The 22,940-nt window shown below is 43.2% G+C and overlaps 1 long non-coding RNA gene across 1 annotated transcript in view; it reads left to right on the top strand.

Annotated features, from left to right (window-relative positions):
* The first annotated feature begins 4,282 nt into the window (after window positions 1–4,282).
* LOC125484930 overlaps window positions 4,283–22,940 on the top strand; it is a 24,372-nt gene continuing 5,714 nt past the window's right edge. The window contains exons 1-2 of the long non-coding RNA XR_007263723.1: window positions 4,283–4,388; window positions 6,521–6,602. This is a non-coding gene — a long non-coding RNA (uncharacterized LOC125484930). The remainder of the gene's footprint in view (window positions 4,389–6,520; window positions 6,603–22,940) is intronic.

Below are 22,940 nucleotides of genomic sequence, written 5' to 3'. Positions count from 1 at the left end.
GGCATTCCCACAGGCACCTGGGAATCACTGGTGAAAGAACATCCAAAGTGGAGGAGGAGCATTCCGAAAAGGCGTCGAGCACCTCGAGACTTGCTGTTGGGAAAAAGTAGAAGTCAGGTGAAACCAGCAAAAGGAGCACACTGTCACACCAATGCTCTACCCATCCCTTCCCATGACCACCACCAGCCCCCAAGTGTAACAGACTCTGTGGTAGCTGTATCGGTCTGTACAGCCACCTATACACTCACCCTGAGAGTGGAAGAGAGTCATCCTTATCTGCGATGGACCGCCAATGATGTTGGGCTGTCCATTGCCAAGGTGTTGAAAGGTTCCTGAGGAATGGAAAGTTGAAGTTAAAATCATGTCATGATCTTATTGAATGGTGGAGCAGGCTTTAAGGGCTGAGTGGCCTACTCTTGTTCCTTGCTTGTACATTCGTAAAAGATCTTTCTTTAGATGCAGTGCCCTAAGTACAGAACCGAACACAATGCTCCACTGGGTATGTGTGACAAGACCTAAGTGGTGTTGCCCGATGAGTCACTGAGAATGAGAAAAAGCTCACTTCAGTGCAATGGATGATCAAAGTGTTTCTCTGGGGACCTTGGGGGAGGGTGAGGGATTAGATTGTGTTTGCCAACTAGCAGGGCAGGTCACGCTCTCAGTCAGAATAACAACTCTCTCGGCTAGGATCAAAGATGTTTTCTTCAGGATGGTCACTGGGGGCCTTTAGTTTTTGTTGTTTATTGCAATGGCTTGCACTTGTGTTCACTTGAGTACAGATAATGACGAGTTCTGTAATGACAGACAAGGACTGTTGAAAACCACAAAAAGCTTCATTCATGTAGTGTTTTGTGAGTCAGCCTGGGTTTTGATAACTGAGACCAATATTTTTTCTCTCTCTCTCTTATCAGATTGCAGTTGCTGCTTTATGTAGTGCATTAATCAAGTCTCTTATTGAAGAGTATTTGTATCCTGCCAGCTGATTGCTAAGTTGATGAACCTGGACCTAATGTGGAGCTGATCTACACAGTTTTAAACCCATCCCCTGTTCTCCGGGCCCTGCACCTATGACACTGCTGTAGGTTATGAGTTGTTGGTGTGCGAGCAGTGGCTTAGTTGGTTAAGGCGCCTATCTAGTAAACAGAAGATCCTGGGTTCAAATACCTGTGGTGTTTAGGCTTTACTTCCATCATTTCTCATGCACCAGCTGAAATAGCTCAGTTGGGGGAGTGTTAGATTGAAGACCTAAAGGTCCCTGGTTCAATCCCAGGGTTCGTGCAAAATGAGTGCTTCCTGATTGTGTCAGCCTTTGTCTGGGGTGGCATGGTGGTTTAGTGGTTAGCACTGCTGCCTCACAGCAGGTGGTTTGATTCCACCCTTGGGCAACTGTCTGTGTGGAGTTTGCATGTTCTCCCTGTGTCTGTGTGGGTTTCCTCCCACAGTCCAAAGATGTGTAAGGTAGGTGGATTGGCCATGCTAAATTGTCCATAGTGTACAGGGATGTTTAGGTTAGGTGTGTTAGACATGGGAAATGCAGGGGTAGGGGAATGGGTCTGGGTGGGATGCTCTTTGGAGGGGCAGTGTTGGGCTGAATGGCCTGTTTCCATACTGTAGGGATTCTATGATTCTCTCCTTCAGAAGCCTTCATTGCACAGAGTTCAGGGCAAAGTTGAGGCAGGTGGACACTCTCTTGGGTCAGGTTGGTTAGATGGCTGATTTGCAATACAAAGTGATGCCTGTATTATCTGAGGTCACCTTGTAGCTTCCAATTTGTCAATCTTGTCCCTTGCCTGAGGTATGGTGACTGTCAAGTTAAGCTACCTCCAGTTGTCTCTTGCTCATGAGTGATCAGCCCTGTGAGCCTCTGGGGCTATGACAACGTAACTTACTAGTACAGTACCTATATATATTCATTTATGGGATCATGGCATCCCAGGCTAGGCCAGCATTTAATGTCCATCCCAGAGGACTGTTAAGAGACAACCACAATGCTGTGGGTGTGGAGTCACATGTAGGCCAGACCAGGTAAGGATAGCAGTTTCCTTCTGACATTTTTTGGTTTCTGGATTAATAACTCAACGATAATACCACCAGACCATCATGTGCCTTTGAGGGAGACTAAGGGAGAGCTGCACTGTTCGAGGTGCTGACTTTCAGTTCAGTGAAGCTAGGCATTAAAGATCCCACACCACTATTTCAAAAGAAATTCTCTCTGGTGTATCTATCAATATTTTCCGCTCAATTAACATCATTAAAAACAACTTATCCCTTCCCCCCCCTCCCCACTGATAAGCTATTACATTCCTGTTTATGTGACAGAGTTATTGTTCACTCTAAGCTGTGCAACTGCACAGAGGCTCTGTGCATGCATACACATTGGTTCGCTTGAAGATGCATTAACTCATATTTCCAGAGATCGCTGCCATGGATCGACCTCAAAAGTTGCACTGTGGCAAGAACAATTAGTTTCTTTGCAATTATGCACTCACCAATCCTCGACTCAAAGTCTAAATGTTGCTGACAATGAGAGCTTTTAAAACATGCAGCGATCTCCAGCCATCTTTGGCCTTTAAAATAGTTATTTTTCCATTCCCCTTTATAATGAGAAGTGCAAGAAAAAAATTGTGGTTTTCACACTTCTTCCAAATCTGTGTCTAATTTAATACAACTTCATATTTTTGAAGCGGCCATTCACCTCCCTGTCCTTTCCAGAGCAACTTACTCAAGTCAAATTAACATTCTGTCTGACTGTGTTCTTTACATCCTTCTTGACTTGCAGCCTTTGACACAGTTGACTTCATCTCCCTTGTCCTGGAGCTCTCTAATGTTATTCAGCTGTGAGATAGTCATAGCTTATTTACACTCTTATCTGCTCAGGCCTTGTTGGAAAATTTCCTGCCTTGCATTCTCTTCCATCCCTATACCATAGCTTCTCGTGCATTTCTGCCCTGTTTATATATGTATGCTGCCGGCAAATACATCATCAGAAAAGGTTTAAATAGTGAAAATTTTCATCTTGGTTTTCAAAATCTTCCAGGGTTTTGCCCAGTCCAATCTCTGATTTTTTCTTCTATACTACAAACATTCAACACCTCTGTATTCCTCCAACACCAACCTCTTCTTCACTCAATAACTGTCCCATTACTGGTAGCCATGCATTCAGCTGACTAAGACCTGGAATAGCTTCCCTACTTCACTCCAGTTCTTTCTCCTTGCTCCTTTATGATCCTCCTTTGGCCAAACCAAAGTGTCTAAGCCAAATGTCGCCTTTCTTGTCTGAGTACCTGTTCCTCATTGAATGTTGCAGACAGAGCATAGAACTTTTCAAAACATCTTTGAGATAAGTTTAGAAATGTCAATTACTAGGGGATATTGGTTTGAGGTAAGTCGGGGTAAGTTTAAAGAAGCTGTTCAAAGCAATTTTTTTATGCAGAGGGTGGTAAATGTCTGGAACGTGCTGCCAGAGGAGTTAATGGAGGTGGATACAATTGGAACATTTAAGAGGCGTAGGATTCCTACAATGTGGAAACAGGCCATTCAACCTGACAAGTCCACACTGACTCTCCAACGAGCATCCTACCCAGACTCACCGCTCAATACCACCCCCACTAATCTATCCCTGTAACCCTGTATTTCCCATGGTTAATCGATTTAACCTACACATCCCTGCACATTCTGGGCAATTTAACATGGTCAATCCACCTGACCTGCACATCTTTGGACTGTGGGAGGAAACCACACAGACACGGGGAAATTGTGCAAACTCCACACAGACAGTTGCCCAATATTTGAATTTGGACCCGGGTCCCTGTGGCTGTGAGGCAGCAGTGCTAACCACTGAGCCGCCATGCCGGCCCATCTTGACAGATATATGAATAGGTAGGGAAGAGAGGGATATGGACAACACAGAGGCAAAAGTTATGGAGCTGCCGGTGTTGGACTGGGGTGGGCAAGGTCAAAAATTACACAACTCCAGGTTATAGTCAAACAGGTTTATTTGAATACATAAGTTTTCAGAGCAATGAGACTCCAAAGGTTTGTGTATTCAAATAAAGCTGTTAAACTATAACCTGGTGTTGTATGATTTTTGATCTAGAGCCAAAAGGTTTTCAGTTTAGAAAGGCATCATGTGTTGGCGCAGGAACATAAGCAGAAGTTGCAGAAAATCTCAGTAGGTCTGGCGGCTTCTGTGGAGAGAAAGCAGAGTTAATGTTTCACGTCCAGTGATCCTTCTTCAGAACCCTTTTCTTGTTTATGTGTCAGCACGAGCTTGGTGGGCCAAAGGGTCTGTATGGTTCTTTGTTACAAGATGTTCTGTAAGGCAGTTAGGACCTTAAAGGGTGAATTGACATCGTAAAGATAAATTCAACCCATCATGACAGCTCATGGTAGGTGTTAACCAGTTCTGTATTTGTTACCAAGTCAGTGTGAGAATGTTTTATTAACAGTAATGTGTACTTACTCTTAAGCTGAGGCTGATGCCTCCCAGATCGACCGTAACTAGCTATTAAGTAATCTATAATAAACACATTGATTGTTTACCTAGATTGAGTTTATCTTTTGCTGAAAACTTTGTGTGAGGATCTTTCCCTACTTGGTATCAGTAACTCAGGCTAATACCAACAAGAAGAATTAGTGTGAGTGAGTCTTAGTTAAGCCTCTCAGAACCTCCATTATAATAAACGGAATTGTATAAATGCAAGTTGTTATAATCGCGTTTCTGTATGTTTGGATCATTTGATAACACTTATGCTGGGCAAGTCAGAACATTGTTAGTGCTATCCACACTTCAGAACCAGAGTGTGAAATGAAGGTTGACATTTTAGCACAATCCTATATGTGTTTTGGAGGATACAATAAACCAAAGTCTCCACGTGCTTGTCTAAGTAGGTAATAAAACAGCATTGAGTACAGTGTTATGCAAAGAACAAAGACTTTTCCTGCTGTGTAAAACAAGGTTTCTCCCTTAGCTGTGCCACTTTGTCTTTGACCATGGAGTCACATAGTGCTGGCTTTGAGACTAATAGAAACACAGAAAACAGGTGAGGAGTAGGCCAGTCAGCCCTTTGAGCCTGCACCAGCATTCAATATGATCATGATTAATCATGCAATCTCAGTATCCCATTCCTGCTTTCTCCCCATACCTCTTGATCCCTTTCGCCACAAGAGCTAGGTCCAGCTCCCTCTTGAATATATCTAACAAACTAACCCCAGCAGCTTCCTGTGGGAGAGAATTCCACAGGTTCACAACTCACTGAGTGAAGAAATTCTTCCTCATTTCAATCAAGAATGGCTGACACCTTATTCTTAGACTGTCACCCCTGGTTCTGGACTTCCCCAACATCGGGAACATTCTTCCCGCATCCAGCCTGTCCAGTCCCATAGGATTTTATATGTTTCTACAAGATCTCCCACCACCCCCACTTATTCTTCCAAATTCTAGTGAGAATAGACCCAATCTTTCCTCATATGTCAGTCCTGCCATCCTAGGAATCAGTCTGGTGAACCTTCCTGGACTCCCTCAGTAGCACGAATGTCCTTCCAGAGATTAGAAAACAGCACACAATACCCGAGGTGTGGCCCCACCAAGGCCCTGTATAACTGCAGCAAGACATCCCTACTCCAATACTTATATCCGCTTGCTATTAGCTTACCTCACCGCCTGTTGCACCTGCATGCCAACCTTCAGTAACTGCTCCACCACGAAGCACAAAAAATAGCTTTGCCCAGGGTTGTGTGAAGATTTGTAGCTCGGTTGTAGCTGTTGGTGTGTTCGCCGAGCTGGGAGGTTTGATAGCAGACATCTCGTCCCCTTACTAGGTGGCATTTTCAGCGCTGTGGAGCCTCCTGTGGGTGTGCTGCTTTGCCTGAGATGTTGTCTTTTAAATGCAATGATGATTCCAGTTTTCCCAGTGGACGTAAACGATCCCATTAGACTGTTTCAAAAAAGGGCACATGTTACGTCTCACTGGAAGTACCACCTTCAGAAATCAAACACCTCTGTTACCAGCGTGGTCACAAAATCGAATGATTTTACAACACATGCAAAATTCTCCAACTTACCTGTCTTTTAGCAGCAGTCAACTGTGTCCACATGGTCGCCATTAGGCTAGATTTTTATTCCAGAGTTGTGTTTAATTCAAATTTCACCATCTGCTATGATAGGTTTTGAACTCATGACCTCAGAACGTTAGCCCAGAAATCTGGATTATTTGTCAAGTGATGTTATCACCACCTCACTGCCTCCTTATTAAATTTATAATAATAACTTTATTAAATTTATGAGCAAGCCTCATATGATTATGAGTCATAATTTTGAATTGCCTGACATGCAAAGATATCTTTTATACACCTATGCTATCGACCCTTCTGTAATTCTCAACAATTCGACCACCCCTCAGCTTTCTCTTTTCTTGCAGCTGCTCAATAATTCCTGAAAGTTATTACCTCAGTACAGGTGTGACTCTTGTTAATCTTCTTGTGGATTCACTGTTACCTTTAACTCCTGTTTTTTTTTCAGTATGGGGACCATAATCGTGCACAGTTTTTGAAAACATTGCTCCAATCTTGGATTGGATCTCAATTGTCAGAGAAGGTGAAAGGTAAGTGTCTACCTTAGTGCACGCTCAACACCTTAACTAAGTGGTACTTGTCCAAACTTCACCTGCCTTTGACAAAACATATCAGCTTTTGTGTTTTATCTTCATACCCATATGTGACAGCACAAACTGACCCAGCAAACAGCAGGGGTGAATTTAATCAGTTGTTAATTAAGATACTCTGGATCACATTGTGGGTTTTGCTCGACTGGCCTGCCCAGGGTCCAGTAAAGTTTACAGAGAAATACATTAAATATACAGAGATACAAGGGGATGACTGAATAAAAATTAACATGATTTGAATAAAACTTTCTTTCTCATTACCACTTAAGCATCTAATATCTGACTGCTCCCTTCTTTCGTTAACCCTACTGACCTCATTCGATCATTAACAAAAAATTGCTTGCCTTTTTAGTGTACTGGCCCAGTAAATGACGTTGCGTGCTTTGCATATATTAACATTGGGTGCAGGGAAGTATTCAAAGAAATATGGGAATATAGAAAATAGGAACAGAGGCAGGCCATTCAACCCTTTGAGCCTGCTCTGTCATTTAATATGATCATGGCTGATCCTCAAATTAAACAAACGATTGTGAATGATAGAAAGGTGAACTAAAAGCAAAATTTGCTGGAGAAAAGCAACAGATCTGGCGGCATCTGTGGAGACAGAAAGCAGAGTTAATGTTTCAAGTCCAGTGACCCTTCTTCAGAACTGAAAAGAGTTTGGAAAAGGTGTTATATATGCTGAAGATATGGGATAGGTGTGGGTAGGGGAGGGGAGCGGTTGTGGGGGAAGGTGTGAATGAATAGGTGGGCTTGGAGCCCAGAGAGAATGACAGTTTGGCAGACAAAGGATCCCCATTTTCAGCTTTTCTTTTTCCCAGACATATTATCACTTTCTTGTTTTCTCTGCACAGATGCTGCCAGGCCTGCTGAATTTCTCCAGCAATTTCTGTTTTTTTTGGTCCATTCAGGACCTTGTTCCTGCTTTCACCCTTTCATCCTTCAGAACTGTATCTAACTCCTTCTCGAAGGCTTGCAATGTTTTGACCTTAACCATTTCTTGTGGCATTTAAGTAGCATTTCTGTGCATTTAAAGGAAGGGCCACAAAAGGAGTTTGAATATCTGACTCCTCCAAGTGAAGACCGTCAACGTTGGGGTGCAGCGAAATTTGGTTTTGATGATCAGTGTCTAAAGAGCCACGCTGGGGAAAGAGGGTATCCTTGTCCCCTTAAATAAAACAAAGGATTACAGATGCTGGAAATCTGAAACAAGAATAGAAATTGGTGGAGAAACTCAGTATCAACAGAGAGACATCAGAATTAATGTTTTAAGTCAGTTGACTTTTCATCAGCCCAGTTCTACTTTGTCTCCACAGATGCTGTCAGATATGCTGAGTTTTTCCAACAATTTCTGCTTTTGATCCTTCTCCCTTTTATTTAAATTCATGTATGGGATGTGGATGTCATTAGCTAGGTCAGCATTTATCGCCCAATTCTAATTGCCCAGAGAGAACTTAAGAGTCAACTACATTTCTTGGATCTGATGTCACATGTAGACCAGACCAAGTAAGGATGGCAGATTTCCTTCCTTAAACAACATTTGTGACCAGACAATCAATAGCAGCCACTATTTGGTGGCTAAATAAGAAGAGGCTGCTTTACTAACATAGCTAGGTGATGGCCAAGTGGCACTATCGCTGGGCTGTTAATCCAAAGACCCATGTAATGTTCTGGGGACCTGGGTTCAAATTCCTGCTACAGCAGGTAGTGGGAGTTAAAGTTAAGAGGAAAGAATCTGGTGAATCCATTGCCAATTGTTGGGGGAAAAACCCATCTGGTTTACTAATGCCCTTCAGGGAAGGAAATTTCCATTCGAACTTGGTCTGGCCTGTAAATGACAGCAATGTGGTTGACTGTTAATTACTCCTGGGTAATTAAGGGTGAGCCATAAATTCTGGGCTAGTCAGCAATTCCCTCATCCAGTGAATTAATTTAAAAAAACCTACTTGGAGTTTATTATATGCTAGTAAATAGACACATGTACGAACATCATAGACACCATTTCAGTGACAAAGAGGAGGTACAATATGGTAGGCCTCACTCCATTGCTGTCCTAAGATGCTCTGACTGTAAGTCCATGCCATATTGTCATAGTGAGCAATGCTTAATGCACTCCTCTGCATTAACCCTTTCAGTTCCTTGTGCCTTTATGCCACATGAGCAGACTGTTTCCCATGCAATGACGTACTGTACTGCTAAGCTGTGTGCACCAAGAATGGTACCATCCACATGAAGTCAAAATCAATATGCTGCCTCTGTTTCCCAGCGCTTGCCCAAGATATCAGGGCGTTACTATGTTTTTCTGAACATACTTATCCCTTTTTGAATAGTTTCCTCAGGGCAGGGTATGTCCACCTCAATGTACTATCATCGGGCTCCAGTAGAGATTGGATACTTGTCATGCCTGAGAACAGTCACTCAGCTGTGATTCTCACCAATTTGTCAATTAGTGACCAGAGAGTGGGTTTTGCCACGCAACTGGGGAAGGCTGGATGAGCCTCCGTTCTGACAAAGGGTCACCAGACTCGAAATTTTATCCTTCACACTGATGCTATCAGATCTGCTGAGTTTCTGTTTTTGCTGCAGATCTCCAGTATTTGAAGTATTTTGTTTTCTATTAGGATGAATTTCAAAACTGGAGGGAGAGCAGAAGACCCTCTAGCTCAGAAGAATTAGGGGGTGGCAGGGTGGCTCAGTGGTTAGCACTGCTGCCTCACAGCGCCAGGGACCCAGGTTCAAATCGGCTCTTGGGCAACTATCTGTGTGGAGTTTGTACGTTCCTCCCCATGTCTGTGTGGGTTTCCACCAGGTGCTCTGGTTTCCTCCCACAGTCCAAAGATGTGCAGGGTAGGTGGATTGGCCATGCTAAATTGTCCCAGAGTGTGCAGGCCAGATGTCTTAGCGACAGGAAATGCAGGGTTACAGGGACAGGATGAGGCTGAGTCTGGGTCAGATGCTCTTTGGAGCGCCAGTGTGGATTTGATCGGCCAAATGGTCTGTTCCCTCACTGAAAGGATTCTATGAATTAGTAATTTGCACTCACAGATGTGAGAGGGAAAGGGTTCTTCAGGTTGGAGGGGCCGACAGAATAAACTTTTCAGGTTTAATATAAAATGAATCCAAGGGTGCAGGCACCATTATAGAGGTGGAACTGTTGGGGTGCTTATGGCTGTAGCTGAGGCCAAGCCATTAGGAAAACCCTATAAGTGTGCTTGGAGCACTACATTACCTCCACCACTCACAGTCTGCAAATGGAAGGCTACCTCCAACCAGCTGTGGCTCTACTTCCAGGACTCTTATCTCCAAGACAGGGTATCACATATACAAGTCACACAGCAAATCACCAAACCAACACCAACAGTCCCAATGCCATGGGAGGGGCTGCTGCTCACATTGAGGTGCTATCATACAACAGATGTCACAACATCCCACACAGATGGATGTAACGTATTGCATGGAAAAATTGTGAAGGAGAATGGGGAGTTAAATTCAAAGACCTGATCATCATTATCCGAAATGTTAGCCTTCCTGCTCCTCTGATGCTGCTTGGCCTGCTGTGTTCATCCAGCTCTACACCTTATTATCACATAATCCAGCCATTATCTCTAATCTGTGTGTGGAACCCTTTATTTCACTTCATTAACACTGCATTTATTGCCCATCCTTAATTACCCTTAAGGAAGTTGACATTAATTCTCCCCTTGAATACAACTGAAAGGCTCATTAAGCTATTTCAAAGTCATTCCCAATCCTGTGTGGCTGGAGACTATTTTAGGGGATATCGGGGAATCTGATGTCCCTTCCTTAGAGGGCATTAGTGAATAAGATACGCTTTTATAACAATCAAATTGTTTTATGGTCATCATTACTGATGTTATCTCTTAATTCACATATGGTTTAATGACGTAAATGTAAGATTCTCAAGCTGTCACAGTGAGATTTGAAACTCATGTCTCTGGCTCCTTTGTTGAAGGCACTGGATTATGAGATCAGGACCACAATCTTGATGATCAATGATGTTATCATTACTAAATCCCCCACTATCAGCATCCTGGGGGAGTAAAATTGATCTGAAACTCAGTTGGGCTGGCCATATGTTTTGGGTGGCACAGTGATTCAGTGGTTAGCACTGTTGCCTCACAGAATTAGGGACCCGGGTTTGATTCCATCCTTGGTCTGTGTGGAGTTTGTTCATTCTCCCCGTGGCTGAGTAGGTTTCCTCTGGGTGCTCCGGTTTCCTCCCGCAGTCAAAAAATGAGCAGGCTATGTGGATTGGCCATGCTAAGTTGCCCATGGTGCCCAGGGATGTGCAGGCTGGGTGGGTTAGCCATGGGAAATGCAGGGTTAGGGGCACAGGGTAGGAAGGTGGGTCTGGGAAGGATACTCATTGGACGGTTGGTGCAGACATGATGGGCCAAATGGCCTGCTTCCAGATGGTACATATTCTGTGATTCAACCTGTATCCATACCCTCAATGCCTCCAAACTTGTTGCTGCAGTGCCCACATATCTTTGCTTCAAAGGAGTAATTAATTAGCTGTTAAGTGCTTTGGGATGTCCTGATACCATGAAAGCTGCTGTGTGAGTGCATTTCTCTCTTTTGTTTTTTTCACATTTTCAGTTGAGGACAGAAAACACCTGACACCAATCACTCTGAATTCATCTCCCTCCTGTTCGGCAGGATAATGTCACAGAGACATGTTATTGGATTTATCTCACCCTCCCAGTGTGTATATTCCACACACCTTGAAATAAATAGCAAAGCTTAATTGATTTTTTAAAAATTCCATCTGTGATGACCAGCAGGAAAGATTCCAATAAATGAAAACAGATAAAAATGCACCATTTGCATCACAGTCGGTGTTCATTGTCTGAATCCAATTTCTTATACTTTTACCTTCTAAATGAAAGGCCAATTAAACATAAATTGTTATTGTTAACATATAAATGATAACAAGAGTGTCTAAGTGAAAAATAGTTCTTGTTTGCTTTGAATCAGAGTTTCCAGTGTAACTAGAGAAATATTGGATACGGTTCAAAATTGTAACTGGGCATCAAACGTGCACAGGAGCTACCTGACCTGGTCTATTAGGGAGAGTGTACTGGAATCTGCCTGGAGTGCATTCAAAGTTTATTGACTTTCACTTTTTCAATCCATGTTATTTTGTGTTATGCTGGCCCAAATTTTCTAAAATCCTTTTTTTTTCCCCTTGCCATTCACAAGCCACTGGTTTTTTCATTGCAGTGTACAAATTAACCTTGACATGTTCACTTGTTTAAGAGTCACATTTGAAAGGAAGACAGGTTTGTGAGAGTCTCTTGGAGTTGTTTGCATACACTCAAAGTGAAGGCATCAATCATGTCAGAATCCATTTTATCACCCCAACATAATTCCATTGTGATGAGAATGAAGTGTGGATTTCCTGGCCCCTAACCAACAATGTGTACTGATAACTTCATTGCTGGATTGAAGGGATGTGGAGCTGATATCACATGAGGTACAGTCAGCAATGTAGAGCACTGGTGAGGATGGGTTTCTAAATCAAAACATTGGTGAGAATTAAATTAACATGATGAAACATATTGACCATAACACATTGAGAGATAGTAGGAACTGCCGATGCTGGAGTCTGAGATAACAAGGTGTAGAGCTGGATGAACACAGCAGGCCAGCTGATGTCAGCTTTCCTGCTCTTCTGATGCTGCCTGGCCTGCTATGTCCATCCAGCTCAAGACCCTAATACATTGGCTGGGTTTGATTTCTTTGCATGAAAGTGTGAGAGAGCTAGATTAATATCAGCAAAGAAAAAGGTGTCAAAAAATGGCAGGGGCCCCTCCAGATTTAGACAAGCAGGTCTCTGCTGTTCTGGTGTTGATCTGTTTTCCTAATAGACGTGAAAATCCCAATGAGGCTTCAGCACCTCGGTCAGGAGCAAACACTCGAGAGAGAAGAGTGACCAATTTTGGGTCTCTGAAGGAACTGCCTTAGTGTAATTGAAAACAAAAATCAGTGATCCTAAACTCTGGCTAGGAGAAAAGACTAAACCTGATCATGTGAGGGAGCTGGATTACATGGAAGGGCAATTTTATGATAATTGTTGTAATTTTATTGATGATTGTACACATTTAGTACTGAAGCATATGGGGTTAATGATTTCTTTTGAGTTACACAAATCAGTATATTCATGTGGCGCTGGTGGTAATCTTGCTCACACTAGGCTGTTTGAAAGCTGCAAATTGTGAAGCATCAGGAAATTAAAGTGCTATCGACATGGGGTCCAATGAGCATCGACTTGCCTGAGGCAGGAAGACGTGGAACTTGGCATCGGTTCCATTCAATACATATACTTCTCAGAGCCTTTCACTATTGTCCTTTATCACTTCCCTTTGATGAGAACCATCAGCTAATTTGCTCCCACCCTTACATCCTATGAGAGACCTGAACACTTTGCTCACTTCCCCCCAACACTTCTCTTCCTGCTTCCTCCCATCACCCAGTCTTCATTCCAGATCTGCACTTGCTTGTAAACTGTCCTACCTCAAACTCCCCACCAACCCTGATCAAAGGTCATTCTCCTGAATGATTGAAGTCCATCAATCTCCCTGTTTCATTTCTGATTTCTGATATACAGCATCCATGATGTTTTGCTTTTGCATGATCCCTACGTTACTGCCCTATTTTGCTTTGGGCTGTTAGTCGAACACAAGGGGAGACTCAGCGACTTCTTACAGGTCCACTTACATTGGGTGACAGAAGACGTGTTGAAGTGAGACAGAGTAAACTGCCTCCTGGGGAGAACTTGGGAGGGGATGGTGATTAGGAGGCAGAGGCTTAGTGAAAACACATTGATTACATGATAATGCAGCCATCGCTGGGTCAGTTTGGTAACAATAATTTGTTTATTCTTCTTTTAAGTCTTTCCCTGATGTTAACTGGGGAAAGAATAAGGGATATCACAATTTGCACCTGTTGTATTGATTATCTGCTTCCAAAACATTGAATGTTTTCAGGAAGGAGTTAAATGTAGTTCTTTAGACTGAAGGGGTCAAAGAGAATGGGGAGAAAGTGGGAGCACAGTACTGAGATCAAAGGTCAGGTGTGATCATATTGCATGGCAGAGCAGACTCAAAGGGCTGAACTGTCTATCCCTGCTCCTATTGTTGATGTTTCTGGTCCTTTCACTATACATACTGCCTCATCAAGCATATCAATGGAAAGAAGAAAAACTGGCATTTTAATGATGTATCTTCATCAACTTCCCAAGGTGAATGAAAGAATGGTTTGGTGAAAAGTGTCCTGTTGGCCACAATCTGGCACCATTTTGAGCTACAAAAGAATAGAAAGGAAAGTACTTAAATTGAGTTCATTGGCTAGAGTCCCAAATACGGCTCTGGGACTTCAGCGATGTTCCCAGTCCGGGCCTACCGCAGTCAGAAGCCTGTGCTCTGCCATCTCTGCAGCCAATGCTCCAGCGACATTCCAGGACTCCATGCATTGGGCCTTTAAAACCAGGGGACTGTGACCGGTCTCCCTGTGAATGTCAGGAAGGTGAAAAGGAAAAGCAAAAGAGAAAGACACAAAGGAGAGAGAGAGAAAAACAATGCTGCCCGCCTGGAGTGGGCAGTCTCAGCCTGAACACTACCTACTGTGTAAACACCACCTTCTTGAAATTTAGAAGAATTATAAGGTGCTTCACAGCCAATGAAGTACTTTGGAATATTCCTACTTGTACTAAAATTACATCTACAACAGTAAAACTATGAATGGACTGCTGGCCTCAGCCAGTTGAGGGTCTTAAGTAAGTAGTTAATGAGCACTAAAGGACCTCATCCTATTGTCGCTAATATTAACTCAATAGTGGCAGAGCTGGCTCTATGCATGGTTTACATAAACAAGCCTGGGTGCTTGTTGTCCCTCTTTCGAGTGCACTCAGGACCTGATCGTGAGATCTAGCAACTGAAAGCCATGCCCCTGCCTTTGCTGCCAACTTCCCTACATCATTTCCCTCTGACTACCCAAAACCCCTCCCCACCAGCACACCTCCTCCCCAGCCCATTTGGCTGGGGTCACCACTCAATCCTGAGTGTCCAGCTGGTATCATTCCAGCAGCAGGCACACCTTCCCTGATGATGCTGCAGACCAACAGAACTGTGGGCCTTTGATCGGCCAGCGGCTCTCAGTGGATGGGATTTCTACTCTCCCTCACCTCCCCACATCAGGTCCTTGAACCTGGGGAATGCTGATTATACAGAAACAAAGAAAATACAAGCAGGGGAAGGCCATTCGGCCCTTTGAGCCTACTCCACCATTCAATGTGTTCATGGTCTGATACCTTGTCCTATTACCCATTGATCCCTTCAGCCCTCAGGACTGTAACTAACTCCTTCTTGAGGATATTCCATGTTTTAACCTCAGGGACTTTCTGTGGTAGAGAATTCCATGTGCTCACCACACTCTGGGTGAAGAAATTTCTCCTCATCTCAGTCCTAAAATGCCTACCAATTTTCTTTTCATTCATTTACAAGATGAGAGCATCGTGAGCTAGGTCAGTGTTTATTGCCATCCCAGAGGGCAGTTAAGAGTCAGCCACATAGTTTTAGGCCTGGAGTTACATGTAGGCCAGACCGGGTAAGGATGGCAGATTTCCTTCACTAAAGGACGTTAGTGAACCAGATTGTTTTTTTCCAACCATCAGCAATGATTTCATGGTCATCATTAGACTGTTAATTCCTGATTTTTATTGGATTCAAATACCACCATCTGCCATGGCAGGATTCAAAGCCAGGTCCTCAGAACATTACCTCAGTTTCTGGATTAACAGTACAGCAGTAATAGCACTAGGCCATTGCCTTCCCCTTAAACCATGGCTCCCCATTAATTGGGGAGATCCTTCCTTAATTTACCCTGTTTAGCCCTGTTAGAATGTATAGGTTTCTGCGAGACCCCTCCACATTCTTCCAAACTCCAGTGAGTTTAGTCATTGCCAATCCAGTCTCTCTTCATTTGTCAGTCTTGTCATCTCAGGGATCAGTCTCGTAAAACTTTGGTGTACTCCTTCCATAGCCAGGCATCCTTTCTCAGATAAAGAGGCCAAAACTGCACTCAATACTGGTGTCACCAAGGCCCTGTGCAATTGTACATCCTTGTTCTTTTACTTGAATTCTCTTGCTATGAAGGCCAACAGATCATTTGCCTTCTTCATTCCCTGCTGCACCTGCACACTTACCTTCAGTGACTGATGTACAAGGACACCCAGATCTGGTTGCAAACAGCTGTCATTCAATGGCTTCCCACTAACGAGCCAGAGAGGCATTTGATGCTGGTGAGCTTCTCCTCAGATGGGAAACGTTGCCAGCTTGCCAGGTGGCAGACCAGGTGTCAAAGCCTCCAAGAAACCATTGCCAAAGCCAACACTTCCAATCAATAATCTTTTAGCAGTGTGTGGGAGTCAGTAAGCTCATTTGGCTAGACAGCTGTACTGCACTGCTGAGTGATACCAGCAGGCTGGGTTCGATTCCCACAATAAGAATCTCCTTCTCAACGTTTCCCCTCACCTGAGATGCGGTGGCCCTCAGATTAAACCTACACAAGACACTCCCCTCTAATGAGGGAGCAGCCCCTGATTAAGAAGGTGTTTAGCATGCTTGCTTTCATTGCTCAGGCTTTTGAGTATCGAAGTTGGGAATCATGTTGAAGTTATACAGGATATTGGTGAGGCTCTTCTGGAATACTGCGTCCAGTTCTGGTTGCCCTGTTTTAGGAAAGATGTTATTAAGCTGGAGGGGGCTCAGAAAAGATTTACCAGGATGTTGCAGGGCATGGATGGTTGGAGTTGTAAGGAGAGGCTGGATATCTTAGACAGCATTAACCTAGATTTCTATTTGCACAGCAAAGATTATTCAGTGCTCGTAACCAAAGGAGTAACATTTCAAAGCTAAGCACCGTCCTGTGAAGAAAATAAATCGAAAGCAGATGGAACTCAGCATGTAGCACAGTGGAAATACAAATAAATTCTCAGCAATTAACAAAAGGAAATTGAAGGGGATGCAAGGGACAAGGAAATTCAAAGATCATTTGACAATAATCAGAAATTTGTGAAGTACAAATATTAAGAAACAAATCAGGCTGATCCACCAAATGTCTCATTAGCCTAATATGGTGAGTGAGATGAATTCTAAGAAGTTCGGTAGAAAATTATCTCCAAAACAAGAAAGCGCTATGAGCCCCTGACACAAAAGCAGAAGGGGACAATTGAAAAACTGTCCAATATATAGGTTTTCACAAAGCATAGACTAAATTCACCGAGCCTCAGTTTCGTTCGTAATTGAAAAGGTAACATCTCTGACAGTCGAGCCTTCCCACACATTAGTGTCAATTAAAACAACCAACTCAAAGGGTCAAGATTGGAGCGTGAGGTGGGTGACTTACAAAGTCTTAAACCAATGATTTCCCAAGCCAAAGACCAGAGTGCTGACCCCTGAGCTACAGCAAAAAGCTTTGAAAGCTTCATTTTGATCTCACCAGTTAACAGATGTTTATGAAAGTGAATGGGTAATTATCATTTTTTTGTTGTGTAGAGAGTTATTGTGGAGCTCCCTCCAGTGGCCCTATAAGGGAAAGTCAGAACTTGGTGGAACAGATATGAAGTCAGTCTTGGGCTGTATGAGTTTTGCTCTGTTTCTGTTCAACCCATTATAACCAGGAAACAGTTAATGTGTTGTCATTAAATTCAGCATTCCCTGGACCAGAGAAGAGCAAAGAATCAAGCCAACGGTATCAGAGCAAAACAAGCAACTGCTCTTCTTGTCAAAGGATAATAGACATCCAGAACTCTGTCTAGAGCTGCATGAACACAACAGGCCAAGCAGTTTCAGAGCTTGGCCTGCTGTGTTCATCCAGCTCTAGACCTTGTTGTCTCAGATTCTCCAGCATCTGCAGTTCCTACTATCCAGAACTCTGTCCCTACTTCCCTAGTTGGGCAAAGTACAGATAGGGTAGATGCAGGAAGGACGTTCCTGACGGTGGGGGAAGTTCAAAAACAGGGGTCACAGCCTAAGGATGCGGGGTAAACAATTTAGGACTGAGATGGGGAGAACTTTCCACACCCTGAGAGTGGTGTACCTGTGAAATCCTCTACCACAGGAAATTGTCAAGGTGATAACCTTATACAGTCTCCAGAAGGAGTAGGATATAACACTAGAGACTAAAAGGCTCAAAGAGGGGGAAAAGCAGGAACAGCTTACTAAATGGGGAGATCAGTCATGAACATAACTGATGGTAAAACAACCTTGAAGTGTCATGTGGCCGATTCCTGTTCCTATTTTCTATGTTTCTAATGCATCTGAGGCTGGAGAACTCAAAACTTTGATTGGTTGTGTTCTTTGCTCGGTGAGGACAAAATGGAATGAAAGCACATTAACTGAGTGTAGGTAATGATCAACCATGATCAAACTGAATGAACTCCTGCTCCCAAGATCAAAGACACAATAATATACTTGGTTGTATTGCCCCCTGCATGGTCAAACAACAACTCACTCTCTGTTAGAACACAGTGTGGAGCTGGAGGAACACAGCAGGCCAGGCAGCATCAGAGGAGCAGGAAAGTTGACGTTTCGGGTCAGGACCCTTCCTCATAAATGGGGATGGGTAAGGGGGCTCAGAAAGCAATAGAGAGAGGAGGGGTGGGGCTGGGGAAGGAAGGTGGGATGGTGATAGGTGAGCGCAGGTAGGCAGTGGTGGGGATTGGTCAGTGAGGTGGGAGGGGCGGGTAGGTGGGAGAGAAGGTGGTCAGGTTGTGTCAGGCCAAGGAGGTGGTGATGAGAGGGAGGGTTGATCATGGGATGAGGCCGGGAGTGCAGAAATTTTGAAACTGGTAAAATCCATATTTATAGCATTGGGCTGTAGGCTCCCGAGGCGGAATATGAGGTGTTGCTCCTCCAATTTGTGGATGGTGTCATTGTGACACTGGAGAAGGCCCAGGATAGGCATGTCACCCAGGGACTGGAAGGGGGAGTTGAAATGGCTCCCGACCGGAAGGTGTTGTCGTTTGTTGCAAACAGAGCGCTGGTGCTCTACAAAACGGTCTCCGCGCCTCCGCTTGGTATCACCGATGTAGAGGAGACCACATCGGGAGCAGCGGATGCAATAGACCACATTGACGGATGTGCAGGTGAACCTCTGTCTGATGTGGAAGGTTTGTTTCATGCCTTGAATGGAGGTGAAGGGGGAGGTGTAGGGGCAGGTGTAGCACTTCCTGCGGTTGCCGCAGGGAAAGGTGCCGGATGTGGTGGGGCTAGTGGGAAGTGCGGAGCGGACAAGGGAGATTCAGAGTGAGCGGTCCCTACTAAAAGGCAGATAGGGGTGGGGAGGGAAATATATCTTTGCTTGTGGGGTCGGTTTGTCGGAGGTGGAAGTTGCGGAGAATGATACGTTGGGTATGGAGGTTAGTAGGGTGATATGTGAGGACAAGGAGGATTCTGTCTTTGTTTTTGCTGGGGCGCCCAGCGGGCTGGGCAGTGAGGGCAACGGACCAGGAGGCAGAGAGGGAAGTGAGATTGAAAAGTAGGAGGGTGGAGGAGCTACAGGGAAGGGTGGAGGGCAAAGCTGGAAAGGAACAATGCAGGTCTACAACAGGAGAGGAGAGAGTCTGCAAAAGGGAGAAGGAGTGTGTGCAAAGGAACAAAAACAAAGTTGCTGGAAAAGCTCAGCAGGTCTGGCAGCATCTGTGGAGGAGAAAACAGAGTTAACGTTTTGGGTCCGGTGACCCTTCCTCGGAAAAGGGTTGGAGGAAGAGGGCAGTGAGTGGTTCTGCTAAGTGAGAGTAAAAGGCTGTAAAGGAAGACTGTGAACCAAGGGAAAGTGAGGAACCATAAAAGGGAGATGGAGTTTGCTAAGAGGGAGAGATAGGCTGCAAAAGGAAATGAGAGGTTGCAAAGAGGGGAGAGGGTTTATAAGGGGTGGAAAAAGCCTGAAAGGAGAGGAAGGTGTGGCAAAGAGGAAAAGTTTTCAACAATAGGACATTCTGCTGACAGGGCATAGGAAACTGATCTAATAAATTATTTTAAAATGACGTTGAGTCGCTCAATTAAAGGTGCATGAGTTCAGGAATCAAATTGGGTTGAAATACTCTGGACAAGCCTGTGTCAATTGTATCATTTAATACTGGGCAGCTTTATAAATATTTCCATTTCTGCGTCATCAATTGTAGAGGACATTGGTGAGATTGGATCTGGAATACTATGTAGAGTACTGATGGCTGAAACTATGAAAGGATTTTAATGTATTGAAAACAGTTTAGAGAAAGTTCAGAATCCAGAATCTGCCTGGATTAGAGGGAATGAGCTATAAGGAGAGGCTAGAAAATCTCAGGTTGTTTTCTCTGGAGCTGCAGAGACTGAGGGGAAACTTAATATGATTATGTGATTATAGATAGGGTTGCTAGTCAGAATCTTGTTCTAAGGTTTGTTCGTCTGATATCTGTAATGAGTTGATTGCCTTATGAGGAAAGGCTAGACAAGTTAGGCTTGTATCCTCTGGAGTTTAGAAGAGTCAGAGGTGACTTAATTGAAATACATAATGTCCTGAAGGGATTTGACCAAGTGGCTGTTGAAAGGACGTTTCCTCTTGTGGGAGAATCTAGATCTCGGGGTCAGTGTTTAAAAGGTAATTGGCGTCCATGTGAGATGGAGACGAGGAAAATGTTTTTTTCTCAGAGGGTTTTGAGTCTTTGGAATTCCCTTCCTCAAAATGAAGTAGATGCAGAGTCTTTAAATATTTTTAGGACAGAGATAGATTGATTCTTGATGACAAAAGGATGAAAGGTTATCAGAGATATACAGGAATGTAGAACTGAAGTTAAAATCAGATCAGCTATGATCTTATTGAATGACAGAGCAGGTTCGAGGAGCCGAGTGGTCTACTTTTGTTCATTCTTTTATATGTTTGCACATTCACATCTCAAAGTATCTTATAAATTTTAAATTACCTGAAATGCAGTTACTCTACTCAAGACTGTATTCAAAAATGCAACATTTAGCCATGACCTCACAAAGTCCATGGAAGGCATGGTTATGGTAATGGCTTTTCATGTATAAAATTATGTCTGTTATTATTGTTTTAAATTCTGTAATGTCAAGAAAATTCATGGATTACGGGTTTAAATTTAATCGAGCGGTAATGTATCTGGGGAATATTGATGAATTATTCGAATCTTCCTCCTGTGTGAGTCCAAATCTCTTACATATCAACACAAATATTATAAAAAAGGTATTGATGCTAGTTGACTGCAACATCTAATAAAGGAATGAGTGAGTCTGAAAAACGAGCCCTTGAAAACTAAAAAGTAACCCCTGAAAAGCACATAATAGCCCTAGGAGGTCTCAAGGAGAGCCTTCAGAAAAAGTGTATATATTTTTAACTCTAATAGGGAGAAGCTGTTGCCTGAAACAATCAGCTTAGAACAGTTCTGATGGAGGGTCACTGGACCTGAAACATTAACTCTGCTTTCTCTCCACAGATGAAGCCAGACCTGCTGAGTTTTTCCGGCAATTTCTGATTTTGTTTTCGATATCCAGCATCTATAATTCTTTGGTTTTTCTTTTGTTTAGTGTTACAAGTTTAAGGTAACTGGATAAAGAACCAGACATGAAATAGAATCATAGATTCAAAAAGTCATACAGCACGGAAACAGACCTTTCCGTCCAACCAGTCCATACTGACCATAATTCCAAACTGAGCTAGTCCCACCTGCCTGTGTTTGACCCAAATCCTGCCGAACATTTCTTATTTATGTACTTGTCTAAATGTCTTTTAAACGTTGTAACTGTCCCAACATCTATCATTTCCTGTGGAAGTTCATTCCACACACAAACCACTCTGTGTAAAAAAATTGCCCTAGTCTTTTTGAAATCTTTCTCCTCTCACCTTAAAAATATGCCCCCAAGTGTTGAAATCTCCCACCCTAAGGAAAAGACACTTGCGATTCACCTTATCTATATCCCTTATGATTTCATAAGCCTTTTTCAGGTCACCCCTCAAACTCCTACACTCCAGTGAAAGAAGTGAGGAGAATTATATATGTGAGCAAGTTGTTATGATCTGGAAGCAGGTTCAGTCGTATTCTTCAAAAGGTGAAAACCAGGAGGATTTTGTAGGAAGAGTAGGGAAGAGTAGGTCAAATTGGATTGTTCCTCCAAAGTTACAATAGGCCAAATGGACTCCCGCAGTGCAGTTTGGGCCCATCATTTTCCATGATACCTTATGTCAAGTGAGCTGAAAAAGGAAAATGTGACTAGACTGATTGCTAAACGTCTGTAAGTATGTTCAGATCTACAAGAAAATCATCCAAATGCACTTGTCAAATTAAATACAAGAAAATAACATGCAGTGAAGCAAACAAGAAAGCTCTTGCTCCAGTACAGAGCTCCCTTTCAGTTTTGATCTAAGATACCAACAGATTGAAAAGATGAAACTTGCAGCTATTTGTGTTGGTCTAAAATAAGCTTTATTCATGAAAAATTGGTTTCACCCACTATCAGAATCCCATTTATTTCAGCTAGGTAATATCTATTAATTCTGACCCACTGATTTATTTCTTATATCTTAACACCAATCTCTCAGGGCTCAGTATTGTGCTGTCTGTCAGCAAAGACCAAACTTTGAGAAAATGTTTTTGAGCCGTTAATTTAAAATAAGGGAAATAAATAAATGTATGAATTAGATGCATCTGGGCATGAAATTCTAAATGAGGTCAGCAATGAGCTTCTTCCTACACTTACAAATCAGCTTACAGTGGAATAAACAAAGAAAGGCCAAAGTGAGAATGCGAGTGTAAGAAGATCAGACAGAGATGAAGGGAGGAGATTGGGAGAAAGAAAGCAAAAGGGGATTAATTAAAAGAGAAGCAAGGTGAGGCAAAAAAAAGACCACATTAGTCAACAAATTGTGAATGAAAGATTATGGGGGAAAAAAAAGAAGCTGGGTTGACATTGGAGTATTTCCCTGCAATGGTGATAATAGGACAATGGAACATAATCTCTAAATCTCGAATCTCCAAGATGGCAGTGAAGTAGAAATCTTGAGCTGGAGCTCATCCACTCTGCCCATTTCTTTTTTTCTCTCTCTATCCTTTTTTTGCATTTTTTTTTCTTTTTCTTTTTACCCCCTGTTCTCAGGCAGCATCACAACGTCTGGGGTGCAAGTCAGCGCAAACTCCCGGCCTCAGTGTGGACTCGAACTCCCGGCCTCAGTGTGGAGTCAAACTCCGGCCTCAGCGTGGAA

This window comes from Rhincodon typus, chromosome 15, assembly GCF_021869965.1.
Source record: "Rhincodon typus isolate 14 chromosome 15, sRhiTyp1.1, whole genome shotgun sequence".
Classification (NCBI taxonomy): domain Eukaryota; kingdom Metazoa; phylum Chordata; class Chondrichthyes; order Orectolobiformes; family Rhincodontidae; genus Rhincodon; species Rhincodon typus.
Note: the sequence above shows the minus strand (reverse complement) of the source record. Positions and strands in the feature narration are given on the sequence as shown.